Raw genomic sequence first — 26,749 nt, 5'->3', positions numbered from 1 at the left:
CCCAGGCGCCCCCCAAAACATGTTTTAAAACAGTTTCACTGGGGCACCTGGGTGGCTCAGTTGATTAAAATGACTGTCTTCGGCTCAGGTCATGATCCCAGGGTCCTGGGATCGAGCCCCACATGGGGCTCCCTGCTCAGCCGGAAGCCTGCTTCTCCCTCTCCCACTCCCCCTGCTTGTGTTCCCTCTTATGCTCTCTCTCTGTCTCTCTGTCAATTAAATAAATAAATAAAATCTTAAAAAAAATAAAACAGTTTCACTTCTGGTAGAAAATAATTTTCAATGGTTATATTGTGTGGAGAAATTCCAAATCCCATTTAGAATTCTTCCAAACAATTTATGGTGGTTTAATGAACAGTTGTGTTTCTTATAATCTTTTATAAAAAAAAAAATAGGACAGGTCCTCATTCTAGTCAGTCATTTTTACCTTTGCTGAGATTTCTGTGGGATATGCTCAACAGATATGTGGGCAAGGATGAGGGTGAGGGTGAGCCCCACAGACTATCTGGAGGTCTGAGAGGCTGCCTCCAATATTCTCAAGGAGGGAAAAGATTGGTCTGGCTGTCCACGATCCTAATGCAGAAGTCTGTGGTGGAGGTTGGAGGCAGGCAGATGCCATTTGGCCTAACTTTGATACACAGTAAGTGCAAAGTAAAAATTACTCTTTTCCTCTCCCTCCTTCCCTCTTTCCTTCCTTATTGTCTTTATTTTTCCTTCCTTTCCTCTCTCCCTCCCTCTCTTCTCTTCTCAATTCCTTCCCTTTTCCTTTCCTTTATATGCCCTTACAGTGCGGGAATGAATGCTAGTGAAACATTCTCAATTTTTGTTTTCAGGAAAAAAAAAAAACAAACATTGCTCATTTCATAAAATTCATATACAAAATAGATACAGAAGGATCATAACAATATATAAATGTAGTGATTTGGTTACAGAATAGCTGAATGAGCTTTCATCACTTACAAGAAAATTTAATATATTGAAATATTTCCAAATTGGCTTGATCTTCTAACTTCTGACAAAAAAATGTTCAGTTCCCTCTGAGTAACCTCCTTCCCCTAGGTCCCTCCCTGTCTTCAACAAACACACTGTTCCCTTTCCCTTAGAGTAGCATAAATTGTTTTCAGTGCAAAGGGAGGTGATAAGATTCCAAAAGTGGAAGAAAGTGAAGTTTCCCTTGTTCTTTCTTTGCTCATGCTCTTTGAAAACACCTCTTTGCTTCACGTCAGATAAGAGTGTTGAACACATAAATTCATTAGCAAGGCACAGAGCAGCTTCCCCTGTCTGTGTCCTTCCACAGGGCTCAGATTTCATTCTGTGCCAAGAGTCATACATCACACTCAACAGTGTGTCTCCAGAGCCAACTGAGGAAAGTGCAGAAAAACTACTGTTAACTAGGGAGTAATTACATTCGGCCTAAATTAATTATTAGTCACTCAGGACTGGTGAGGAAGGGCCACACAGATGGCCTCTGACTCAGTTCCCACCTTTGAGGAAAGAAATATTCCAATTTGGTGCACATGACCGCATAAGATAACAAGAAGCAGGTTATTTCTGGTCTACTGGTCTTGAATTTACCATATTTGCTAATATGACATGGGCTTATTTGCGTTAACACTGTAGGTACATTGTATTTTTTTTTGGAAAAACATGAATGATAGTCACTTGGGATGGGGGTCATTTCACGGCAGTCAGCATTAGGACCAGCAAAGTTAAGCCAGGGACCTTTAAAATGCAATTCAGTCAAAAGAACAGGTCATGGATCGATGAGCAGGTGATGGAAGGTGTTCGTGAGGAATTTAGATTAGCACAAAATTCAAACAAACCACAAGAAACAGGGAAGAGAGAAAGCATAGCAAACTGGAGGGCAGGAAACCATTGTCACAGCAAGGTGAAGAGGAAGACACTGATAATTCCTGGATTTTATGCTCCATGTGGGCAAGGACTATGATTTCTCATTTATTCTGTAGCCTCAGAAGCCAGGACAGTTGACACACCCTGCATGACAATGAGGTTTTATTGAATTAATCAGTCAATTTGATCTGTTGTTCATTTGTGAATTACCATGCTTTTGCTAGAGATCTACATAGAATAAATTCAATTCAATAAATAGAGCACCTACTATGTACTAGGCACTAAGCTAGATACTAGAAAAAACATAAGCCATAGCTCCTGTCCTCAAGGAATTTGCAGTGTAGTGTTTGAGACAGACACTAGTCTCTGTGGTAGCTGCAGTACTAGAAATATGAAGATGCTAAACAGAACAAAGAAATTCCCGATTGGCTCTGCCAGAAGCAGTTATAAAGTATAGATAGGAATCTACCAGATAGTACAAATTGGGGAAAGCACAGTAGGAAGAAGAAATAGCATGTATGAAGGCAGAGAGAAATAAGCCACATAGCAAGCTCAGAGAAGAGGCAGTTCATTATTACTAGAGAAAACTGGAGAGACATTCATGGGCCAGATCAGCAAGGGCCTTGAATGCCCATTTAAGGAGCTTGAGCATGGGCATGGGTAGCGGAGAACCCTAGGAGGGCTGAAAACAGAGAAGTGTCAGATTTGCATTCTAGTAAGACAGTACACCTAGTAGGTAAATAAAAGACTAGAAAGGGAGAAAACTGGAGACAGGAAGGTCAGGAAATGAACACAAAAGTCCACATAAGAGATGGAAAGACACAGAACTGAGACAATGGTAATGAAAGTGACCAGGAAGGGCTACTTTCAAGAGATATCTGAGAGATGGGATAGCTAAGACTTGATGGTTAATTGGATATGTTCAGGGATGAAGAAAGTTAAGATTATAAATATCTTTGAGTTTTAGGCTTGGAAGACTGGGTAGATGTTAAATTACCACGGGGGATACAGAATATTGGGTAAAATAGTTGCAGAGGTGGGGGAAATGGGAAGATAGAGAGTTGTTTGAGGATATGTTGATTTTGACTGCTCATGGGACATTTAGGTGAAAAATTTTAATAGGCAGTGGATTTTAAGGCAAGGTCTATGGTAGAAACACAATTTTTACCTATAAGTAAAAATTAAAGGTGAGAGGAGGAATGAATCATCCAGGAAGAGACAGGGGTTAAGAAAAGAAAATTATTAAAGATAAATCTTGCTGAATACTTACATTTAAGTGAAGAAGGAAGAATTAGTGAAGAAGAGCGAGATGAAACAGAGAGGTGGGAGCAAGTGTGGTATGGAGTAGCAGATGCCTAGGGAAGAAAGAATTTCAAGGAGAAAGAAGTGACATAATGAAGTTTGAAGAGGATGGAAAAAAACAAATAAGAACTGAATGTAGTCTATCATATTAAATAATTACGGAATGATAGGATTCGACAAGAGACAAGGTTAATGGCCACTTAGAAAATAAACATACATTAACTTGTGGGGTATATTATTATTATTATTATTATTATTTTATTTATTTTTTTAAAAGATTTTATTTATTTGACAGAGAGAGAGAGAGAGCACAAGCAAGGGGAGTGGCAGGCAGAGGGAGAGGGAGAAGCAGGCTCTCCGCCGAGCAAGGAGCCTGATGTAGGGCTCGATCCCAGGACCCTGGGATCATGACCTGAGCTGAAGGCAGCCACTTAACTGACTGAGCCACTCAGGTGCTCTGGGGTATATTATTTTTGAAGAAGATTGATTGAAGAGGAAAACAGAGAAATAGGTATTTAGCAAGAGAAGGTTAATGCTTCATAGAAAACTTTTGTTTGCTTTTGAATGAAAGAGAAATGAACCTGTTGGTAGCATGAAAGCAAGGCTATAGAGAAGAACAGAAGAGAGAGAATAATAAAGTGATATTCCAGAGATGGGGAGGAGGAGGAGATCATTGTTTTTTGAACTGCTTTGAAAGGGAAGGGTTTTTTTCCTCTTTCTGAGTCTCAGAGTGAGGGGGAACATTCGAATGCACTTCTGTTTGATGATAATGTAAATCAAACGTAAACCAAAGAGGGAGGAGCAAGATGGTGGAGGAATAGGAGACCTAAATTTCGTCTGGTCCCAGGAATTCAGCTAGATAGTTATCAAACCATTCTGAACACCTACAAACTCAACAGGAGATTGAAGAAAAGAATAGCAGCAACTTTATAAACAGAAAAGCGACCACTTTCTGGAAGGTAGGATGTGCGGAGAAGTGAATCCAAGGTGATATTCAGGAAGATAGACTGTGGGGGGAGGGGGCCTCCATCAACCGCTACTGGCAAGTGCTAGAGCAGCAGAGCACAAAATCAGAACTTTTAGAAGTCTGCTCCGCTGAGGGATGTCGCTCCAGTGGCTAAGTGGGTGGGGGGGGGGGGTGGAACCCTTGCTGAGACACTGTGGTCTCAGGACTCTCGGGGTCACCAGAAGACTGGGGGTGCCTGAGTGCAGCAGAGCTCCCAGGTATTGGAGTGGGGAAGCTGGCTGCAGAGATGGAGCCGAGGAGTGGGCTCTCAGCTCGGGGTTGCCATAAACCGTGATCCGCGGCACAGTCAGGCCACTGCTCCTCCAGCAGGGACCCAACAAGTGGCAGATCTGGGGAGACTCCCCTTCCTCCCCTGGGAGGAGTGGCACGGGAGCACACCACAGGGATCTGCTGGGTTTGGAGACTCCACAAGGGGTCATGTGCCAGAGATAGAAACGCTTGGTCACAGGCCCGGTGAGCACGGAGTGCGGCCAGAGACTGGGGAGATGGGAGTGGTTGACTGCTTTTCTCTGGGGGCACACTGAGGAGTGGGGCCCCGAGTTCTTGGCTCCTCCAGGTGAAGATTGGGAGGCTGCCATTTTCACTCTCATCCTCCAAAGCTGTACGAAAAGCTTGCAGGGAAAGAAAGCTACAGAGAACAAACCCGAGCAGATTACTAGCCTGGCCCCTGACAAGGGCGGTGCAATTCCACCTCCAGCAAAGACTTTTGAGAATCACTGCAACAGGCCCTTCCCCAGAAGATCAGCAAGAACAGCCAGCCAAGACCAAGTTTAGTGATCAATGAGGATGGCAAAACCCCACAGCTAGAGGAATACAGCACAGAGAATTCATGGCGTTTTTCCCATGATTCTTCAGTCTTTCAAAATTAATTTTTAAAATTTTCTTTATTTTTTCTTTTTCTATTTCTTTTTAAATTTTTCTTCTTTCCTTTTTCAATCAACAATTTATCAATTCCTTTTTTAAAATATTTTTTAATTTTCATTTTTATATTCTATCCCTTTATTGTATTTAACCTTATTTTTTGTGTATATATAAGTTTTTCTTTGTTTAAAATTTTGGGATACAGATTCTTCTAACAGACCAAAATATACCCTAAATCTAGTGTATGGCTTTGTTCTAGTCTTCCACCTGTTCATATTCTCTCCTTTTTTTTTTTTTTTAAATTTTTCTTCTTTTTTTTTTAACCAACTTACCTTATCAATTCCTTTTTTAAAATATTTTTTAATTTTCATCTTTTTTTTAAAAGATTTTTATTTATTTATTTGAGACAGAGAGAATGAGAGAGAGAGAGCACATGAGAGGGGGGAGGGTCAGAGGGAGAAGCAGGCTCCTCGCTGAGCAGGGAGCCTGATGCGGGACTCGATCCAGGGACTCCAGGATCATGACCTGAGCCGAAGGCAGTCGCTTAACCAACTGAGCTACCCAGGCGCCCTAATTTTCATCTTTATAGTCATATTCCATCCCCTCATTATATTTAGCCTTATTTTTGTACATATAAAAGTTTTTCTTTCTTTAAAATCTTGGGTAGCAGTTTCTTCTAACAGACCAAAATACACCAAAATCTAGTGTGTGGCTCTGTTCTATTGACCAGCCTGATCATATTCTTTTTTTTTTTTTCTTTCTTTCTTTCCCCTTGGTTTCAGGTTTCTTCTGATTTGTTTAGTGTATGCTTTTCTAGGGTTGTTGTTACCCTTTTAGCATTTTGTTCTTTCATTCATCTACTCCTCTCTGGACAAAAAGACAAGACAGGAAAACTCACCTCAAAAAAAAAAACAAGAGGCAGTACTGACTGCCAGGGACCTAATCAATACGGACATTAGTAAGATGTCAGAACTAGAGTTCAGAATGATGATTATAAAGACACTAGCTGGGATTGAAAAAAGCATAGAAGATACTAGAGAATCCCTTTCTGGAGAAATAAAAGATCTAAAATCTAACCAAGTTGAAATAAAAAAAGCTATTAATGAGGTGCCATCAAAAATAGAGGCTCTCTAACTGCTAGGATAAATGAGGCAGAAGAGAGAATTAGCAATATAGAAGACCAAATGATGGAGAATAAAGAAGCTGAGAAAAAGAGAGATAAACAACTACTGGATCACGAGGGCAGAATTCGGGAGATAAGTGATACCATAAGACAAAACAATATTAGAATAATTGGGATCCCAGAAGAAGAAGAAAGGGAGAAAGGGGTAGAAGGTATACTGGAGCAAATTATAGCAGAGAATTTCCCTAATTTGGGAAAGGAAACAGGCATCAAAATCCAGGAAGCACAGAGAAACCCCTCAAAATCAATCAAACTAGGTCAACACCCCAACATCTAAGAGTAAAACTTACAAGTCTCAGAGACAAAGAGAAAATCCTGAAAGCAGCTGGGGACAAGAGATCTATAACCTACAATGGTAGAAATATTAGATTGGCAGCAGACCTATCCACAGATACCTGGAAGGTCAGAAAGGACGGGCATGATATATTCAGAGCACTAAATGAGAAAAATATGCAGCCAAGAATAGTATATCAAGCTAGGCTGTCACTGAAATAGAAGGAGAGATAAAAAGTTTCCAGGACAAACAAAAACTAAAAGAATTTGTGAACACCAAACTAGCCCTACAAGAAATATTGAAAGGGGTCCTCTAAGCAAAGAGAGAGCCTAAAAGTAACATAGACCAGAAAGGAACAGAGACAATATACAGTAACAGTCACCTTACAGGCACTAAATTCATATCTTTCAACAGTTATCCTGAATGTAAATGGGCCAAATGCCCCAATCAAAAGACACAGGGTATCAGATTGGATACAAAAAACAAGCTCCATGAATATGCTGTCTGCAAGAGCCTCATTTTAGACTCAAAGACACCTCCAGATTTAAAGTGAGGGGGTGGAAAACCATTTACCATGCTAATGGACATCAAAAGAAAGCTGGGGTGGCAATCCTTGTATCAAACAAATTAGATTTTAAACCAAAGACTATAATAAGAGAGGAGGAAGGACACTATATCATACTTAAAGGGTCTATCCAACAAGAAGATCTAACAATTGTAAATATCTATGCCCCCAGTGTGGGAGCAGCCAATTATATAAGCCAATTAATAACAAAATCAAAGAAACACATCAACAATAATACAATAATAATAGGGGACTTTAACCAACCTCCCTCACTGAAATGGACAGATCACCTAAGCAAAATATCAACAAGGAAATAAAGCCTTTAAATGGCACACTGGACCTGATGGACTTCACAGATATATTCAGAACATTCCATCCAAAAGCAACAGAATACACATTCTTCTCTAGTGCACATAGAACATTCTCCAGAATAGATCACATCCTGGGTCACAAATCAGGTCTCAATTGGTACCAAAAGATTGGGATCATTCCCTGCATATTTTTGGACCACAATGCTTTGAAACTAGATCTCAATCACCAGAGGAAAGTCAGAAAGAGCTCAAATACATGGAGGCTAAAGAGCATCCTACTAAAGAATGAATGGGTCAACCAGGAAATTAAAGAAGAATTTAAAAAATTCATGGAAACAAATGAAAATGAAAACACAGCTGTTCAAAATCTTTGGGATGCAGCAAAGGCAGTCCTAAGAGGAAAGTATATAGCAATACAAGCCTTTCTCAAGAAACAAGAAAGGTCTCAATACACAACCTAAGCCTACACCTAAAGGAGCTGGAGAAAGAACAGCAAATAAAGCCTAAACCCAGCAGGAGAAGAGAAATAATAATGATCAGAGCAGAAATCAATGAAATCGAAACCAAAAGAGCAGAACAGATCAATGAAACTAGGAGCTGGTTCTTTGGAAGAATTAATAAGATTGATAAACCCCTGGCAAGACTTATCAAAAAGAAAAGAGAAAGGACCCAAATAAATAAAATCATGAATGAAAGAGGAGAGATCACAACCAACACCAAAAAAATACAAACAATTATAAGAACATATTATGAGCAACTATATGTCAGCAAATTAGACAATCTGGAAGAAATGGATGCATTCCTAGAGACGGATAAACTACCAAAACTGAACCAGGAAGGAATAGAAAACCTGAACAGACCCATAACCAGTAAGGAAATTAAAGCAGTAATTACAAATCTTCCAATAAACAAAAGCCCAGGGCCAGATGGCTTCCCAGGGGAATTCTACCAAGCATTTAAAGAGGAGTTAATACCTATTCTTCTGAAACTGTTCCAAAATATAGAAATGGAAGGAAAACTTCCAAACTCATTTTATGAGGCGAGCATTACCTTGATCCCAAAACCAGACAAAGACCCCACCAAAAGGAGAATCCCAGACCAATATCCCTGATAAACATGGATGCAAAAATTCTCACCAAAATACTAGCCAATAGGATCCAACAGTACATTAAAAGGATTATTCACCACGACCAAATGGGTTTTATTCCTGGGCTGCAAGTTTGGTTCAACATCTGCAAATCAATCAATGTGATATTATACATTAATAAAAGAAAGAACAAGAACCATATCATCCACCCAATAGATGCAGAAAAAGCATTTGACAAAGTACAGCATCCTTTCTTGATCCAAACTCTTCAGAGTATAGGCATAGAGGGTACATACCTCAATATCATAAAAGCCATCTATGAAAAACCCACAGCGAAAATCATTCTCAATGGGGAAAAACTGAGAGCTTTCCGACTAAGGTCAGGAACATGGCAGGGATGTCCACTACCACCACTGCTATTCAACATAGTATTAGAAGTCCTAGCCACAGTAATCAGACAACAAAAAAATAAAATGCATCCAAATTAGCAAAGAAGAAGTCAAACTCTCACTCTTTGCAGATGATATGATACTTTATGTGGAAAACCCAAAAGACTCCACCCCAAAATTGCTAGAACTCATACAGGAATTCAGTAAAGTGGCAGGATATAAAATCAAAGCACAGAAATCAGTTGCATTTCTATACACCAACAAGACAGAAGAAAGAGAAATTAAGGAGTTGATCCCACTTACAATTGCACCCAAAACCATAAGATACCTAGGAATAAATCTAACCAAAGAGGTAAAGAATCTATACTCAAAAAACTATAGAATACTCATGAAAGAAATTGAGGAAGACACAAAGAAATGGAAAAATATCCCATGCTCATGGATTGGAAGAACAAATATTGTGAAAATGTCTATGCTACCTAGAGCAATCTACACATTCAATGCAATCCCTATCAAAATACCATCAACTTTTTTCGAAGAAATGAAACAAATAATCCTTAAATTTGTATGGACCCAGAAAGGACGCTGAATAGCCAGAGGAATGCTGAAAAAGAAAAGCAAAGCTGGTGGCATCACAATTCCAGACTTCAAGCTCTATTACAAAGCTGTAATCATCAAGACAGCATGGTACTGGCACAAAAACAGACACATAGATCAATGGAACAGAATAGAGAGCCCAGAAATGGACCCTCAACTCTATGGTCAACTAATCTTCGATAAAGCAGTAAAGAATGTCCAATGAAAAAAGACAGTCTCTTCAACAAATGGTGTTGGGAAAATTGGATAGCCACATGCAGAAGAATGAAGCTGGACCATTTCCTTACACCACACACAAAAATAGACTCAAAATGGTTGAAAGACCTAAATATGAGACAGGAATCCATCAAAATCCTAAAGGAGAACACAGTCAGCAACCTCTTCGACCTCAGCTGCAGCAACTTCTTCCTAGACACATCACCAAAGGCAAGGGAAGCAAGGATAAAAATGAACTATTGGGACTTCATCAATATAAAAGCTTTTGCACAGCAAAGGAAACAGTCAACAAAACCAAGAGACAACCGACAGAATGGGAGAAGATATTTGCAAATGACATATCAGATAAAGGGCTAGTATCCAAAATCTATAAAGAACTTATCAAACTCAACACCCAGAGAACAAATAATTCAATCAAGAAATGGGCAGAACACGTGAACAGCTATTTCTGCAAAGAAGACATCCAAATGGCCAACAGACACATGAAAAAGTGCTCAACATCACTTGGCATCAGGGAAATACAAATCAAAACCTCAATGACATACCACCTCACACCATTGAGAATGGCTAAAATTAACAAGTCAGGAAACGACAGAAGTTGGCGAGGATGCAGAGAAAGGGGAACTCTCTTACACTATTGGTGGGAATGCAAGCTGGTGCAGCCACTCTGGAAAACAGTATGGAGTTTCCTCACAATAGAGCTGCCCTACCCCCTAGCAGTTGCACTACTGGGTATTTACCCCAAAGATACAAATGTAGTGATCCGAAGGGCACATGCACCCCAATGTTTATGGCAGCAATGTCCACGATGCCAGACTATGGAAAGAGCCTAGATGTCCATCAACAGATGAATGCATAAAGAAGATGTGGTATATATACACAATGGAATATTATGCAGCCATCATAAAAAAAGAAATCTTGCCATTTGCAACGACGTGGGTGGAACTAGAGGGTATTATGCAAAGCGAAATAAGTCATTCAGAGAAAGACAAATATCATATGATCTCACTGATATGAGGAATTTGAGAAACAAGACAGAGGATCATAGGGGAATGGAGGTAAAAATGAAACAAGACGAAACCAGAGTGGGAGACAAATAATAAGAGACTCTTAATCTCAGGAAACAAACTGAGGGTTGCTGGAGTGGAGGGGGATGGGAGGGATCAGGTGGCTGGGTGTTGGATATTAGGGAGGGTATGTACTATTGTGAGTGCTGTGAATTGTGTAAGACTGATGAATCACAGGGCTGTACCCCCGAAACAAATAATACATTATATGTTAATAAAAAAATTAAATTTAATTAAATTAAAAAAAATTAAACCAAATAAAATCATTCTAGTATTTTAATAATTATCATAATGTTCAAAGTGACCCAGAGATATCTTCATTTTCTTCAAGGATGTCTTTTTCAAAAGTTTCCTTGAATACAATATAGTGAAAATCCAAAGGTTCTCATCTGCCCCTCCTTTGTCATAGACTCATAATATAATTATTATCTTGTATATTCTAAAAATAATACACTGACAAGTAAAAGCCAAGCTAGTGGGAGCACCTATATTTCAACTTTTTGAATTAATTAATTCTAGCCATGGTAGAATTTAATTTGCCCATGTTAGTCATTAGCATGTGTTCTTATACAATTACTTTGCAATTATTATCCATTGATCATAAATTACGCTATATTGTTAAATTAGCTGACCAGTCATCTACCTGAGAAACATTATGTAGACCTAATCTCAGAAGCCATGAGCACTTGTGCAATAGGAAATCCTGTTTCCTCAATATTTGTATAACCACTCAAAATCCGTATAGACCACTTTTGCTAATGCCAGTGGACACCATAATCATACAACTAACTTTCAAAGCAAGAAATCTAAGGCATCACTGACCTGTTGAGATTCTGATTAGGATTGCTTTGCATCTAAAGATCAACTTTAGGAAAATTAATATTTTTATAATATTTAGTCATCAAATTCATATACATGGTGTATTCCTCCATAAACCAAGGTCTTTTAAAAATATCTCTTAATAATATTTATAGTTTTCTTTGTAGAGGTCTCACACATTTTTATTAGATATCATTCCCGTGTATTTGGTATTATGATATTATTATAAACACTGTTGTTTATTTTTGTTAAATAACATTGTTACGTGACACTTATAAATAAAAAATAAATGTGTGTATATATAAATGGTATACAATATTTTTGTTATATAATTGTTGCTGTATATAAAAATTCTAAATCCATTTTTTCATGCTAATGGATTATCTGGTATTATTTTGGATTTTCCACATATGAAAGAAATCATATTGTGTGCAAACAATGACAGCTTTGATTCTTTCCTTTTAGTGCTAATAACTACTCTTAACTATGTCATTTAAGGACTTCTAGCACAATGTTGAATAGAAGCAGTGATAATGAGCATCCTTGTTTCAAGGTATTCCATTTCACCTATAAGTATATCTGGATAGGTTTTATTTTATATATTTATTTCTACAGTTTATGAAAGTATAATGAACATACAGAAAAGTGCACATCATGAGTGTACATTGTACTGATTTTTCAAAAACAGAATAATTCATATGTAGCAGCCATATTAAAAAACAGAACATTACCAAACCTTCACGAGTCCCCTTTCTACTCTTTTCCAAGTCTTACATGCCCTCATGGCTTTATTTTTACAGGTACAGCCCACACTCAAGGGAAGAGGAATGAGACCCACCTCTTGAAGAGAGGAGCATCAAAAATTTGTAGATACCTTTTTTAAAATGCTACAGTGTGTCCCTCCATTTATTAGGTCTTCAGTTTCTCTCAGCAAAGTTTTTTAACTTCCAGTGTATAAACTTTCACATAGTTTGTTAAATTTGTACCTCAGTATTTCAGATTTTTTGAGACTTTTGTAAATGCTTTTTGTTTTACTTCCCCCCCCCCTATTTTTTCATTGGTAGTATATAAAAATAAAATGATTTTGATATTTTGAGTTGATATGACCCTGTTAAATCCATTAAATGGTTATGGTAGCTTCTCTGTAGATTCCTGGGGATTCTCTAATTATGCAATCATGCTGTTTGCAAATAAATAAATGTTCTGTATCATTCATAGTAGAATCAGGAAACAGAAACCATAATAATTATTTTAACAGAGTATATATATTTATACTACATATTGGCAATCTAAAAAAGTAAAAAAAAAACACTAATATATGATAGAGATAACATTAGCAGGAGACAGCTACAACACTTAAGACTTGGGAGAATGAACACAAGAGGTTAGAATTAGTAAAATGTAAAAGTTTAGAGTAGGGGGCCCAAAGATGTTGAAATTCAGGCCTCTGAAAAAGAAGTGCTGCTCAGTTGGTGCAAATGTCTCTGAATTCAGAGGAGGGCTTCCATGGGGCTACCCAACTTCTGAGTAGATGGTCCCACCTGGCTAGTTCTGATGTCTCTGAAGGGGCACAAAAAGGCTAGTTTTTTCAAGTGTTGGAAAAATTGCAAACTGGATTTAACTACTGGGCCTTGAATGAATGGTTATATTTGGTGTGAAGAAGTGAGCCTGGGGAGCCATTGACAAGAAACAGAAGCAAACAGGAAGCTCACATAAAGCAAATGGGAATAAATAAGTCTCTTCTCCAGTATAATCCTCTAGATTCATTCATAACACTTGTTTCCCTAGATTCATAGCACCCTCTATTGGCTCTGTTAGAAGTATTTAACAGGTTGCCAGTTGGCAAAAGAGAAATGTGGAGAATCTCCAGTGTTACAGGGAGAATATATAAGAGTGGGCTTAAAGCTGACCAAAACTACCTTAATACATGGACAGAGAAAGCAGAAAAAAATGGGGGACCTCAAGCTTGACAGCAATTGGTCCCCTAAGGACATTTGTCAAAGTAGAAACCATCTCTAAAGCAGACAGAGCTTTCAAGAGTATTATAAGCTAAGGATTAGAATTCAGGATCTCAGTCTCTTAGTTGATAATTCAGAATGGCCAGGAGCACACCAAATGTAGACTGACTACTACCATATTTGCAATCCAGCCCTGACTTACACAATCCCTGATCTATAACGGGAATCAAATAGACCTGCCAGAGAGAAGAATGACTCAGTTATCTGAAATATCTACAATTTTGCATATATACTGATGGTATTTAAATAAAATTAAGAAATTTTTCAAAGAGAAGGAGGAGGAGGGGGGTGGAAGAAGAAGGAGAAGAAGAGGGGGAAGACCTTATAACCAAAAACAACAACAAATAGAAACAAACAAACAATAATAACCAAACCAAACCAAAGATGATTGAAATATTGGGGTTATCTGACTTCAAAATAACTATTATAAATATATTCCAGAAAATAGAAGGAAACATAGATAAAATGGGTAGAAAGATAAAAGTAACCAGGGAATGGAAATATTATATTCAAAAAGCATCAAATGGACATTGTAGGTCTGAAAAATACAATGTCTGGGTTAACATATCATTAAATGTGTTTAGCAGCAGATTAGACACAACAGAAGAAAGGATTAGTAAACTGGAAGAAAGCTTAATTTAAAAATCCAAATTAAAGCACACAGAGAAAAAATAATGAAAAAGAGAAAAAAGAATAGTATAGATGTATGGGATAAGATGAAAAGGTCTAATATACATATAATAGGAGTTCTAAAAAGGAAAGGATGGAGAGGCCAGGGAAGAAGTAATATTTGAGTAGATAATGGACAATAATTTTCCAAACCTTATGTAATATCTTAACTCACAAGTGCAAGAAACTCAGTGAACCTCAAAGTGGATAAATCAAACAGGATAAATATAAATGAAATAACATTACATACACCATAATAAGATTGCTGAAAACCAAAGACAAAGAGAAGATTCCTAGAAGCAACCAGAAAAAAACCCAAATTACCTTCAGAGGAGCAACAATAAATGAGAACTGACTTCTAAAAAAAAAAATTAGGAAGATAGAAGGCAATGAAATGACACCCTTAAAATACTGGGAAAAAATAACCTCCAATCTAGAATTCTATATCCAGAACAAATATCCTTCAATAATGAAAGTAAAATAAAAATATTTCCAGAAAGGGGTGCCTGAGTGGCACAGTCAGTTAAGCATCTGCCTCTTGGTTTTGGCTCAGGTCATGATCTCAGGGTCATGGGATTGAGCCCTAAGTTGACTCCATGCTGATTGCAGAGTCTGCTTAAGACTCTCTTTCCCTCTCCCTCTGCCCCTCCTCCCTCAAATAATAAACAGATCTTTAAAAATATACATTTCCAGACAAAAAAAAGAGTAGAATTTGCCAGTGGTAAGCATGTACTAAAAGAAATAAGAAAAGGAAGATATATATATTTTTTTTTGAAAAGGAAGATTTTTAGACAGAAGAAAAATTATCTGAGAAAAATCATTCAGAATATGTTCTTGGAATATAATGGAATCACACTAAAAATAAATAACAAAGAAAAGACCAGTAACTCTCATACAACTCAAATACTAAATGATATATATCTAAATAACACATGATCCACAAAGAAACTACAATACAAATTTAAAATGGTCTAAATCAAAGATTATTAATATATACTATATTAAAACTGAGAGAAAGGTATCAAATGAATTCTTTAAGGAAAATGCATAGACTAAAGAACAGAAATTTAAAAATTTAAAAAGACTAAAATCAATGATTCATGCTTCATCTCATGAAGTTAGAAAAAGAAAAGGAAAATGAAATATCAAGAAAGGAAACCATAGATAAGAATAGAAGTCAATGAAATAGGAAGCAAAGTTCAGAAGAGATAATCAGTGAAGACAGCACTTGGTTCTTTGAAGAGATTAATAAAGTTGATAAGCCCCAAGCAAGATTAATGAAGAAAAAAGGAGAGGAAATATAAATTACCAATAACAGGAATGAGAAGATAATATCAGTACAGACTTCACAAAATTAAAAAGATAATGAATGTCTTTATATCAATATATTTTGAACTCTTTGAAAAAAGGGATTTTTTCTTGAAAAACATAATTTACTAAAACTATAAGAATAAAGAGACAAATATATAAAATTATAAGAATAAATAGGAAATCTGAATAGCCCTATGTAGTAGGTTGAGTGGTGACCCCTCAAACAGGTATGTCAACAGGGAACCTATTGGTATGAACTTATTTGGAAAAAAGGTCTTTATATATGTTATTAAGTTTAGGATCTCAAGATGAGGTCATCCTGGATTATCTGGGTGAACTCTAATAGATCCAATGACATAGGCAAGAAAGGATTGGCCACTAGAGTCTCTGGAGGAAATGAGGCCATGATGACATTGATTTTGGATTTTCTGGCCTCCAAGATTGTGAAAAAATAATTTTGTGTTCTCTTAAGCCATAAAGTGTATAGTAATTTGTTATGTGGTCACAGGAAACTAATACATTCCATGTTTTCTAAACTAATTTAATTTATTGACAAAAATCTCACAAAGAAAAACTCCAGGATCAAATTGCTTCACTAATGAATTCTTCCAGATATTTCAGGAAGAAAAAACAAAGTTTGATCCAAATTCTTGCAGATATTAGAAAGAGAGGATGAATATTTCCCAATTCATTTTATAGGTCCAGCATAATCTTGATGATAAAACTTCAGTAGGACAACAAAACATAGGAAAAATAGAAACTAGTCTTTTCCTATGAACATAGATACAAAAACCATAAATGAAAATTGTCAAATGAAACTAAGGTTTATTCTAGGAATAAGCTAATTTTAAAATATGCATACTTAATTTATACACAGAGTTTAAAAATAGCTAAAATCAATCTATACATTTAAAAGTCAGGACAGTTTTTATCTTTTTTATTGACTAAAACAGTGTTTGTGGGGCTTCTGGTATTTTGATAACATCCTGTTTCTTGACCTGGGTGTTGATAACAAAGGTGTGTTCATTTTGTAAAAATTTGCCAAGATGGTCTTTCATGATTTGTGTACTTTTTGTGTGTATGTTATAAAACTCTTATATTAAAAACCTTTCATCAGCAGTTGTCAGGGTCAAGTTATTAAAGTTAAAAATTTGAGAAACCATTTAGCATTTTAATAGGATATTATGGATGAAATAAAATGTAGAACTGTGGAGTGGACTGCCTATTTATGACCATACCATAGGACACAAAATATTTTAAAAGTTGTTATTTAAATTTACAACTTAAAACACAGGTTGGAAAACTAGACAGCTTCTTTAATTGCTGTGAAAGAATCCTTATTTCTTATAGCTCCATGGCTGAGATTTCTAATAACTGAGGTTGTATATACTCAGGTGACCAATACAACACTGATGAATTTACAACCTTGTATGCCTCTTAAAGTTGGGACATTGATCCACATATAGTGGAACTCTGAGGATTGGTTTTAGGACATTTGGATAGATATTGGTGAAACTGTGTAACTTGAATCACCAAATCCCACCAACATTCCTTCTCACTAGGAGAGCTTTTTCTCTCCTATCTGAGGTCATTAGCCTCTTTTGTCTAAAGAATAGTAATGACACCCACTGGAGTAATTTTCTTGCCGGGGAAAGCTGACTGTCCTAAAGACACCACCATCATTCACTGCTTTCAGACCTAGTCTCTAATAGATTTCTTGATTGGTTCATTGAAACCTAGAATCAATGATGGCCCATGGTAAAGAAATAAAGGGTGAAATCCTACAACTTCCTTGATAAGCTATAGAAAAAGAAAAACATAAGCATAGGTAGGCAATAATCCTGGAGATTTATTAAGGGGAACCTGGTCACCCATCCCTAACTCTGTTCTCTAGTGGGTTCAGCAGACATTTGTTTAACCCAGACTTTGAAAGATAACACTAGAAAAAGGAGTGTTGGCATCTTTGATAGACTCTGTAGTGACCCTTCTCAACAAGTTATGGATAATAGTGTCAGAGGCTGACATTGGAAAAGTCCTCCTGAATTCTTTGGGGATAATGGATCTTTTCTTCAATGAGGTCAGCAGCAATTAACCACCAGAAACCTGGTGTGCATGGTTACTACAACAGGAAGCAGGGCTGAAGTAGCAAACAGAATAGTCTAATTCACACAAAGCTTTGGTAGGGTTAATTGGTTATGGTGTCTCTATGATTGAGATAGGTGGACAGCCTATGCAAATCTTACTTAATATTAATAAGTAAAAAGACTGTAAGTCTGGTGAAGAGTCTGTATCACCACAATAGAAAGCCATCTCACTCAATTCTCAGACTTGAGCCAATTCACAGATCCAGAAACTTTTGAGTGAAGGGGAAGGCAGTCTGCTTGCAGAAAGACTCAGCTACATTCCCAGAAGTTGATATCATGAATCTTCCTCCTCTCTGTTCTCAAAACGAGTTGTAACTATTTACCAGGGTGACTTGCATTGGAATAATAGACATTTTCAGGCTTTCAGTAAGTTTTGGATACTGGCTCTGAACTGCTGCTAATTCTTAGGGGCCTGAAATCACATGATGGTGCAACAGTCATAGAAGTGAAGTAACAAATGGATTGTTGATCTAGGTCTATCCAGAGGGTCCTGAACCCCACCCCAAGGATATTTTCTCAGTGCCTGAATGCCTAACTGCATGAGACATACCCAGGTATGGGTAGAGTGCCCATATTAGTTCCTATACCTGCAGAGAAATGGCTACTTTTGGAGGAAGGGTCAACTAGAAGCCCCTAAAGTTGCTTCTCCCTATCAAAATAATAAAAAACACTGAATCAAATCAACACATTTTTCAAGAAATTTGAGAAATTATTACATCATCAAGGATTTCAAAGATACAAAATAGATCTGGCTCTGTTCTCCTCTTCCTTAGAGCAGTTTTGGTCCCTTTTAGTCAACACTGGTTGGACTCCTGGTTGTTATTTCTTGCTTCCTTGTGGGCTTGGAACCCAGCAGATATGGCTCATCTGCTCTATGTTTGGGCATTGCTCCATTTCTGGTCCACAGTGATACTGGTCTCATTTTTGAGCTTGACTATTCATTTACTTTCTTTTTCAAAGTTCATCTATCATTGCTATGTGTTTGGGGCACAAAGAAATAAACCAACACTTGAATTTGCTGTGCTATCTTAATGTGATATCACCAACCTGTGATCATTAGGTTTGTAACAAAATCATTAACCTGGGCAAAAATTACCAATCAGAAAATTGGAGTGACTAATAACCAGTGCATAATTTAAAACTCTTTATAATTGTTCTTTCAGAGGACTCTGTCATCTTATTCTATAGAATTTTTGCCAGGATATAGCCATAAATGCAGAATGATTCTCATTTTTAAAATAATACTGGAAAGAATACACTTTGAAGTATCAACCATAAAGGCTTTTACATGAGTGAAATAGCTCAAGTGAATGGATTCTTGATAGTTGCAAGAGCTTTTTATTACAAATGGATTCTGGAAATGTGGAAATTCTTACGACAAATGTAGAAACTTCTTTTCCTGTTGGATATTTTGAAGTTTTGCTCTGCTGCCTGTTTGGAATGTTCCTAGACATAATTTAGTGAATTAAATTGTTTAAGAACAAGTTCCCAAGTTAATATGCCTAAAGTATCCCAAATTGGGACTAGGAATCAAATATTTTTATTCTATTGTGCCAACCTACATTCTAGAATAACAGATAATTTGGGGCTGTAACTGGGTCATTTTGGTTCTGAGCACTTAGTTCTGAGGTTTCTGAAATGAAGCCTCTCAAGAATAGGGACTACTTTTCTTGTTTTCTCATATTGACTTTTGCAGGATTTGATACCCAGTAATCATACATAAAATGCTTTTACAATGAGTGAATAAATCAAGAAATAATTATATGTAGAAAGTGTTTAGATATAAATCAGAAAAAAAAGTAGAATTGGGTTTGATTTATCCAGACCATTAATTTGGTTCGGAAATCATGAAAATGCATGACCCAAAATACATGCTTAATAATATGGCACATAGTAAGTGTTTAATAATGCTTATGATTAAGAATATGGAAAAGTTGGGGCACCTGGGTGGCTCAGTCTTTAAGCGTCTGCCTTCAGCTCAGGTCATGATCCCAGGGTCCTGGGATCGAGCCCTGCATCGGGCTCCCTGCTCCACAGGAAGCCTGCTTCTCCCTCTCCCACTCCCCTTACTTGTGTTCCCTCTCTCACTGTGTCTCTCTCTGTCAAATAAATAAATAAAATCTTAAAAAAAAAAAAAGAATATGGAAAAGTCAAGCAAATTTTTCTTTGGCTTAAAATAACCAATCATTCATAATATAGATACTATTATTGAAAGAAATAATAAATGAGTAATTTTGTATATGTAGTGAAATTTTTTCCTCTTTTCTGTTTTGTTGTCAAAGGAGTAGTTCTACTGAAGTGAAATAGTTGGATCAATCCTAAATGATTTATTAGAAAACTAGTTCCAAAACATACACTGGCATTTGGGGAAAATCTTTACTTTCTCTATTCTGTGATTAAGCCTGGACTTACTGGACATAAGATGAAGAGATAACATAGCAATGATTTTTTAAATTTAGGGTATACAGACAACTAAAGAGGGTATTTCCAGGGGACCCAAATCCCAAACTACCCAGTGTGGCCTGGGATCCTTTCAGAATGCCTCTGTTAATCACATAACTGCCAAGTCTCCCCTGCACTTGTTGCTGTGTTAAACAGAACCAACACTTAAAAGCTTGACCACCTCAGGGTAAGGGGGTAAAATTCACTGCCAGTTCTTCTGTTCATTTATATACATTGCTGTGGAAATATCTCCTTCCACCCAAATCACCATCAGTATTTTCTATGAAAATGATACGTTTATATCATGGATTTGTTTTGGAGGAGCAAATTAACCTGTGAAGTATGGCAGAGACCATGCCATGTGTATACCAAACCACTTCTTTTTCCTCCAGGACAAAGAGGCTCATTTCCTAACCATGTGACTAACACTGGCCAATGGAGAGGGAGAGGGAGTGGGAGTGGCATGTGCCCTTCCAGGTTCTGCTTTCATAGCCTCTTGCACAATCTCTTTGGTTCCCTTCTTCACCTTGATCTTGGACATGCATGACCCAGACCACTCAGTCATAAGGCAAAACCACTTGGGTTCCTGAGTTATGGCCTGGGGACTCCCCACCCCTCCAGTCCCAGAGAATCACTCACTAAATACCAGCAAAAGAGGAATTTTTTTGTTTAAATCATAGAGACTCAAAAGGGATATGCTTTTCAATAGCAGCCACCTGGCTAATCTACGGATCATAGCAATGCAGCCTATTCTGCCTTTGGGGAAGGAAGATGGGAGTTGAGCTTTAAAGTAGAGATATAATTTGCATGGAATAGATTCACAAAATATGCATTTTTTTGAGTCAAGGTTAAACACTCAGCATTAGACTTAAGTCAGTTTAAGCTATATTAATAGTCAAATGTGAAGATTTCTTCAGGATGTGTTTTGTTCACTTCAAAAAAACTCTTATGAGGCTTTCTTTAGCTTTAAAATTATTATCTGAGTTATTGAAGATATAAATCCAAAATCTAGTTTTTCCTTAAGTTTTTAAGTTTAGCTTGCAATCTTATTATTTTATTTATAAGTCCAGTAAATGTTCAGCAGTCACTTTTAAGAGACCTTAAATAATTTATAAAGTTGGTAATAAAATTTCTTTAAATATATTAAATTCATTATGTACATTTAATATATTTGGTTTCTTTTTTGAAAATACATTTTCTTTCTTTTTTTCTGACTTAGCAAACAAAACTTCCCCAAGTATAGACATAACTCATATATTTAATGATTTAAATTTGTAGAAATGATGAGAATTACTTTCTCTTAAATAACACTGTATATAAACTTAGTAAAATTTCAACTTAAAATCACAGGTCTAAAGCAGTTACTCAGTTATTCATTGTAAATGGAAAATTTTAAAAACTGACCTGTTTGACAGGTAAATTCTCTTACATATTGTAAGTACATAAATGATTAAATATATGCACATATTTCAAACATCAAAATGTTGATACTGTATATTTGATTCTTTTAAACATTTTTATATTTGATTACAAATCATCCTTTACTTAAAAGATTCCAACCTACTAAGAAAACAATTAGGTTTTACCGAGCAAATTTTGAGGAGCCCCTTCTTATTCAATTGAGTTTGTAGAATGACCAGAAATGCCACTAGACTCCTTCCTGATGGTGACACTGATGGGTTTTATGGCAGGGACTTCATAACTTAACTCCTTGAGTTGTTCTTATACCCTTTGTTGTCTTCATCCCTGGTGAACTCAGAGAAGGCTGTTTACTTAATTCTTAAATTTAAATGGACTTTTACATTCTTACTGTTCCATTTTCTTTCTGTTTATACAAGTGAGATCCAATTGACTTGTGGAAATTTCTTATGACTTAGATGAATCATAACTTCCAAGGCCTTTCTGTGATGACAGTAGCATCAAACCAGTGTTGTCCTATGTGCACACCTTCTCTGATGGACAGGTGACTGTGTTGATTAAGTCTATTTGCTAATACTCAGAGTGAGAATTCTGCTCCACTGAGATACATACATTTGGAATCACATAGAGCATTGCATCTCCAGCCACCACTGGGCCTTCCTACACACTTGTCTTCAACTGGAACCTGAAGATTTGTTCAAAGTTGTTTTATAATCATCTAGTCTAATTTAGTCGTTTTCAGAAGATAAAATGAAACTAACATGGGAAAGTGTCTGGTGGACATCACTAGTTAGAGGCAAAGCCAATGCTTTCTTCATAATTCATAAACTCCTGAGTCTAGGTCATTGTTCTTGCCCAGCAAAGCTTTGGACAAACTTAAGATGTGCAGAGAGTCAAGAAGCACAACACAGAGAGAGGCAGGCATGGAATCTCTCTGGCTCAGAAAGAGGACACTGCCCCACTCCAGATCGGCTGGCCTCCTTAAGCAACAGAGGCTGAAGGACTGCCTGGTCCTATCACTTCCACAGCATCTCTGCTCATCTCCACTGCTCCTGGGTCTCTTTCTCCAAAATGAGACTCTTAGAGCTATTCAGTAACACTAGTAACCCCAACTACAAACATTTCTGATGTCTAAGTTTATTACTGCTGAGAAGGCACCATTGTGGTAAATGCGCAAAAGTTCAATTTCAAAGCAGAAATGTCTAGGATGTTAGTTAAGGGTTAAAAGAAATAAAACTGTTTCATTTTCCCAGATGACTGACACCACCAGAGATTGCTTCAGGGGAAAAAATATTCTTGAACTGAAATGACTTCAGTTCTCAAAACCAAAGTGGAGAGAGATCCCACAGTTATTAAAGTTAATAAATCAGAGAGAAAGAGAGAGAGATCCTACATGCAAATCTGGACAGCTTTTGCATTTTTCTGCACATAGAACTCAAAGAGTTTCTCTCCCCATTCTCTCCCCCTTGCTTTACCTCATTCACCATGGGTATCTTAAAAATAGCAAAGAGACTCAGGGGACACACAGTTCTATAAGATGTAATTATGGTACCTTATTTTTAAGAGTTTAAAAGTGCATCTTTATGGCCTTATGCAGCCACAGTAACTTTTATATGTTTGATTGACACAAAACATGCATTGGCATAAAACATTTCCTCGAACTGTAGAAATGTGGAGATTTTAGTCATACTGCTCACCCCTCCTCCAAGTGATGTCCCTTCCATTCTTCCTGTCCCTCCTCATTTGTTTAGCACTATTGATCAGCTGGAGTGAGCAGAAGGCAGCTGGTGACCCCAGAACAGCTCTTCTGGTTGTTGTACAAGCTAAAATAAACTGAAATAAAGTGCACGTCATTCATGAACTACACATGCATGTGGAAATCAGGAGGTCTAGCATTTATAGATGATTTTAAAGGTGATCTTTCATACATGGTCGTTCATATCGTTATAGCTTGACTTTTTTTTTTTCAAGTTAAGTGAAAAGGGTTGACTTCCCTCAGATAGAAGAGGTGTTTTTGTATAGCTGATATAAATACTTCTAAAGTTTTATGGGGTGACTAATACCCTACAGGGATAAACCAGGCTGTCAACTTTCCTGAGATTTTTGGCTGGAACCCCAAATGTTGGCTAAAGGCATCAGGGCAAGATCCTCATCTTAGAAAAAGGCTTTCTATCCAGAGACCATAAATACAAAGGAACATATGTTCACCTATTCTTCCAAAATAATGGAAAGTCTAGACTCTAAGAGAAATTCATCGTTAGCTTACATTTAGCTATAGTTTAATTTGTACTCAAGTATAACAGCATTAATGTTGTCAAACAAACAAATAAGCATTGACTATTATTCCTTGAATATTGTTTTGAATTCCTTAAAACAAGATTGGCTACTTCATGGAGCGGCCTCCCATTTGTTAGAGCAGAAAGAGTACTGAGCTGGAAAAGAGAAAGCTCTCTGATATCGTATTTTAAACTAGTAATTCCTATTTCAATAACCTCTCTGTTGGTAATAAGGGCTTTTTCTAATGATTTCCAAAGAAAACTTGCCTCAAACACTCCCTTCACATATTACTGAAATATCTTGTGTAAGTGTTTACTGAAAGTGACCCCAGTAGTCCCTCTTTCTTCAGGTTTTCCTGACCAGATGTCTATTTTCAGTTACTGTGTGTAGCCACTAATAACTCTTCCCTCCGGTGACTGAGGAAGCATGGTGGCCTGACTAATTTATTTTACCTCCCCATTTTCCCACAAGTAGACCAGGAATTGTTGCCAATTAGTCAACAAGTATTTGTTAAGTGCCCACAGAGTAAAAGTGGTGTACTACATTGAACCTTTTGGTCAATTCATCCTGAGAAAACACGAAGAGGTTTAACACAGAAAACTCCAGTTTCCCAGTGTCTAGATTCCCGGGACCTTCAGGCTGCTAAAACAATTCCAGGCCCAGAAGTAGCCAGAAAAATGAGCAAATGTTTCTTATGAAACAGTCCTGAATTTTCAGTAACTAATAATGATAGCAGAAAAGAGCGAAAATCTAGACACTGTGATTGGTCAGTTCATCACTCATAAGAAAAGGTGAATTATGATTGGCTTGTGAGGGTTATAAAAGACCGCTCTGCCCCTCCCACTACCATTTTTTGCCTGTAATAAGAAGCAGCAAAAAAAAAAAAATAGAAGATACAGAGAGAAGGCAGGGGAGGAGGAATCTCATTAAATCCCCATTTGGCTAGATAATATTTTAAGATTATTGATAATTGGATTTTCTTTCTCTTTGTGTTTGCCCTGTCTCCTTTCAGGAGTTAGCAAGTTAGCAAGTTAGCAAGCTCTGTGTGTCATTTCTTCAGGGAAGAGCAGAAAGCAGAGGCAGCCAGCAAGACTCTATATTTGTTTATAAAATCTAAACCCATTTTTCTTAATATTATTTTAGCTATGGTTTCAAAAAGATTCAGTGAAAGTCTTCCCCCCAGACAAAACAGCAATTGAACACTACACACCACACACACACACACACACACACACACACACACACACCCCAGTTGGGGCAGGAGGGAGAGGTCTGTGATTCCCAAGGAAGAAAGACCAAGGGCTCTTCTCCAGGGCAAAAGCACCCGAAGCAGAGGAATAGCTCTGAAGTGCATCTAGGATGACCACAGGAACTGGGTCCCTGGCCTTGTCAAAGATGACCGCATCCTAAAGTTGGCACAAGAGGGGAATGCTAGTGTCTCCAGGCACCACTGTTGGCTTAGACATAGAAGGTGTCCGTGATAGTCACGCAACTCTGAAGACTACTGGTCCATACTGCCCTCCCCATTTTCCAAGCAACATGTAATCTTGCCCAGTTCTGATGTGAGTGGGTCCAATCATAAGAGGGTTAAAATTCACCCCAGGCCACGCAAAAATTGAAGGCAAAAAATCAATGTACATTATAGCAAATAAAGTTAGATTTCTTGCATTCATTAGGCTAGAGAATGAGACTCGCATCTTCTGCACTCACAAATAATCCTATAGGATAAGGAATATTATTTCTATTTTATACACTGGGAAATCTAAGCCAGAAGTTGAGTAACTTGTATAAGATTATGCCATTAGTAAGTGATGGAACTGGGATTTGAAGACAGGGGATTAGGTAGGCAGCAGCCTGTGGAGTAGAAAAAAATGGGACAGCAAGCATTTCTTCAGGAAAGGGTAGAAAGTAGAGATAAAGAAATCTAATGCTCAAAGGACTAAAGAAACTCTAAAGATCAGGAGGAAAAGTCCCAGTTAGTGATCAGAAGCCCCTAAGAGCATGTGTTAGCCTTACCAAAGACCAGAACCATGTAGCAAAAGTTCTGTTATAATACAATGACAGCACCATACTGAGAAATATAGTTAGGGTCTGGCTCCATCACCAAACCAAGGATTGAATTCTGGGTCCAAGCTGTCAGAGAGCTGCCTGCCATCCAGTAGAGTTGCTTAGTAAACATAGATTATATTTTTAATGATGCCCACAAATCAAAACACATTGATAACAACAAGGAAGGACATAATTTGATTTTCTAGGGGATGAAAGTAAAATCTAAAGGGAGTTTGCTTCAGCTTTGACTTACTAGTTTTGTAACAAGACATGTCTTTAATAGATTGACCAGAAGTCATTCATCTGCCAGACTTCACTCCACCTTAATAAGAAAAAGAAAAGGTATTACCCTTCCTCCTCATGAAAAGGAAAGGAAACAAGGAAAAAAAAAAAAGAAAAGAAAAACTGCTTTCCATCACCAAGGCTTTTATCAAGTTCCAGATTTTCTTCAGATATTCGTGACCTTTTAACTCTTTGTGCCTACACGTATCACTGATACCCATAATAGTGATCAGAAAAAGATTAGACTATATTTAGTGAACTCTGTTAAGATAATGGTAATTCCAGTGCAATACTGAACCTGTGTAAATTGGTAAAAATAAATTTCTGTAAAGCACATTGACAGTGTGTATCAAGAGTTTTTAAAAATGCTCACATTCTCTGACCCAGAATTTTATTTCTTGTAATCTATCTTAGATTTTTTTTTATTCTTATGTTAATCCCCATACATTACATCATTAGTTTTAGATGAAGTGTTCCATGATTCATTGTTTGTGCATAACACCCAGTGCTCCATGCAGAATGTGCCCTCCTCGATACCCACCACCAGGCTAACCCATTCTCCCACCCCCCTCCCCTCTAGAACCCTGTT

Source organism: Neomonachus schauinslandi, chromosome 8 (assembly GCF_002201575.2).
Source record: "Neomonachus schauinslandi chromosome 8, ASM220157v2, whole genome shotgun sequence".
NCBI classification, from domain to species: domain Eukaryota; kingdom Metazoa; phylum Chordata; class Mammalia; order Carnivora; family Phocidae; genus Neomonachus; species Neomonachus schauinslandi.
Note: the sequence above shows the minus strand (reverse complement) of the source record.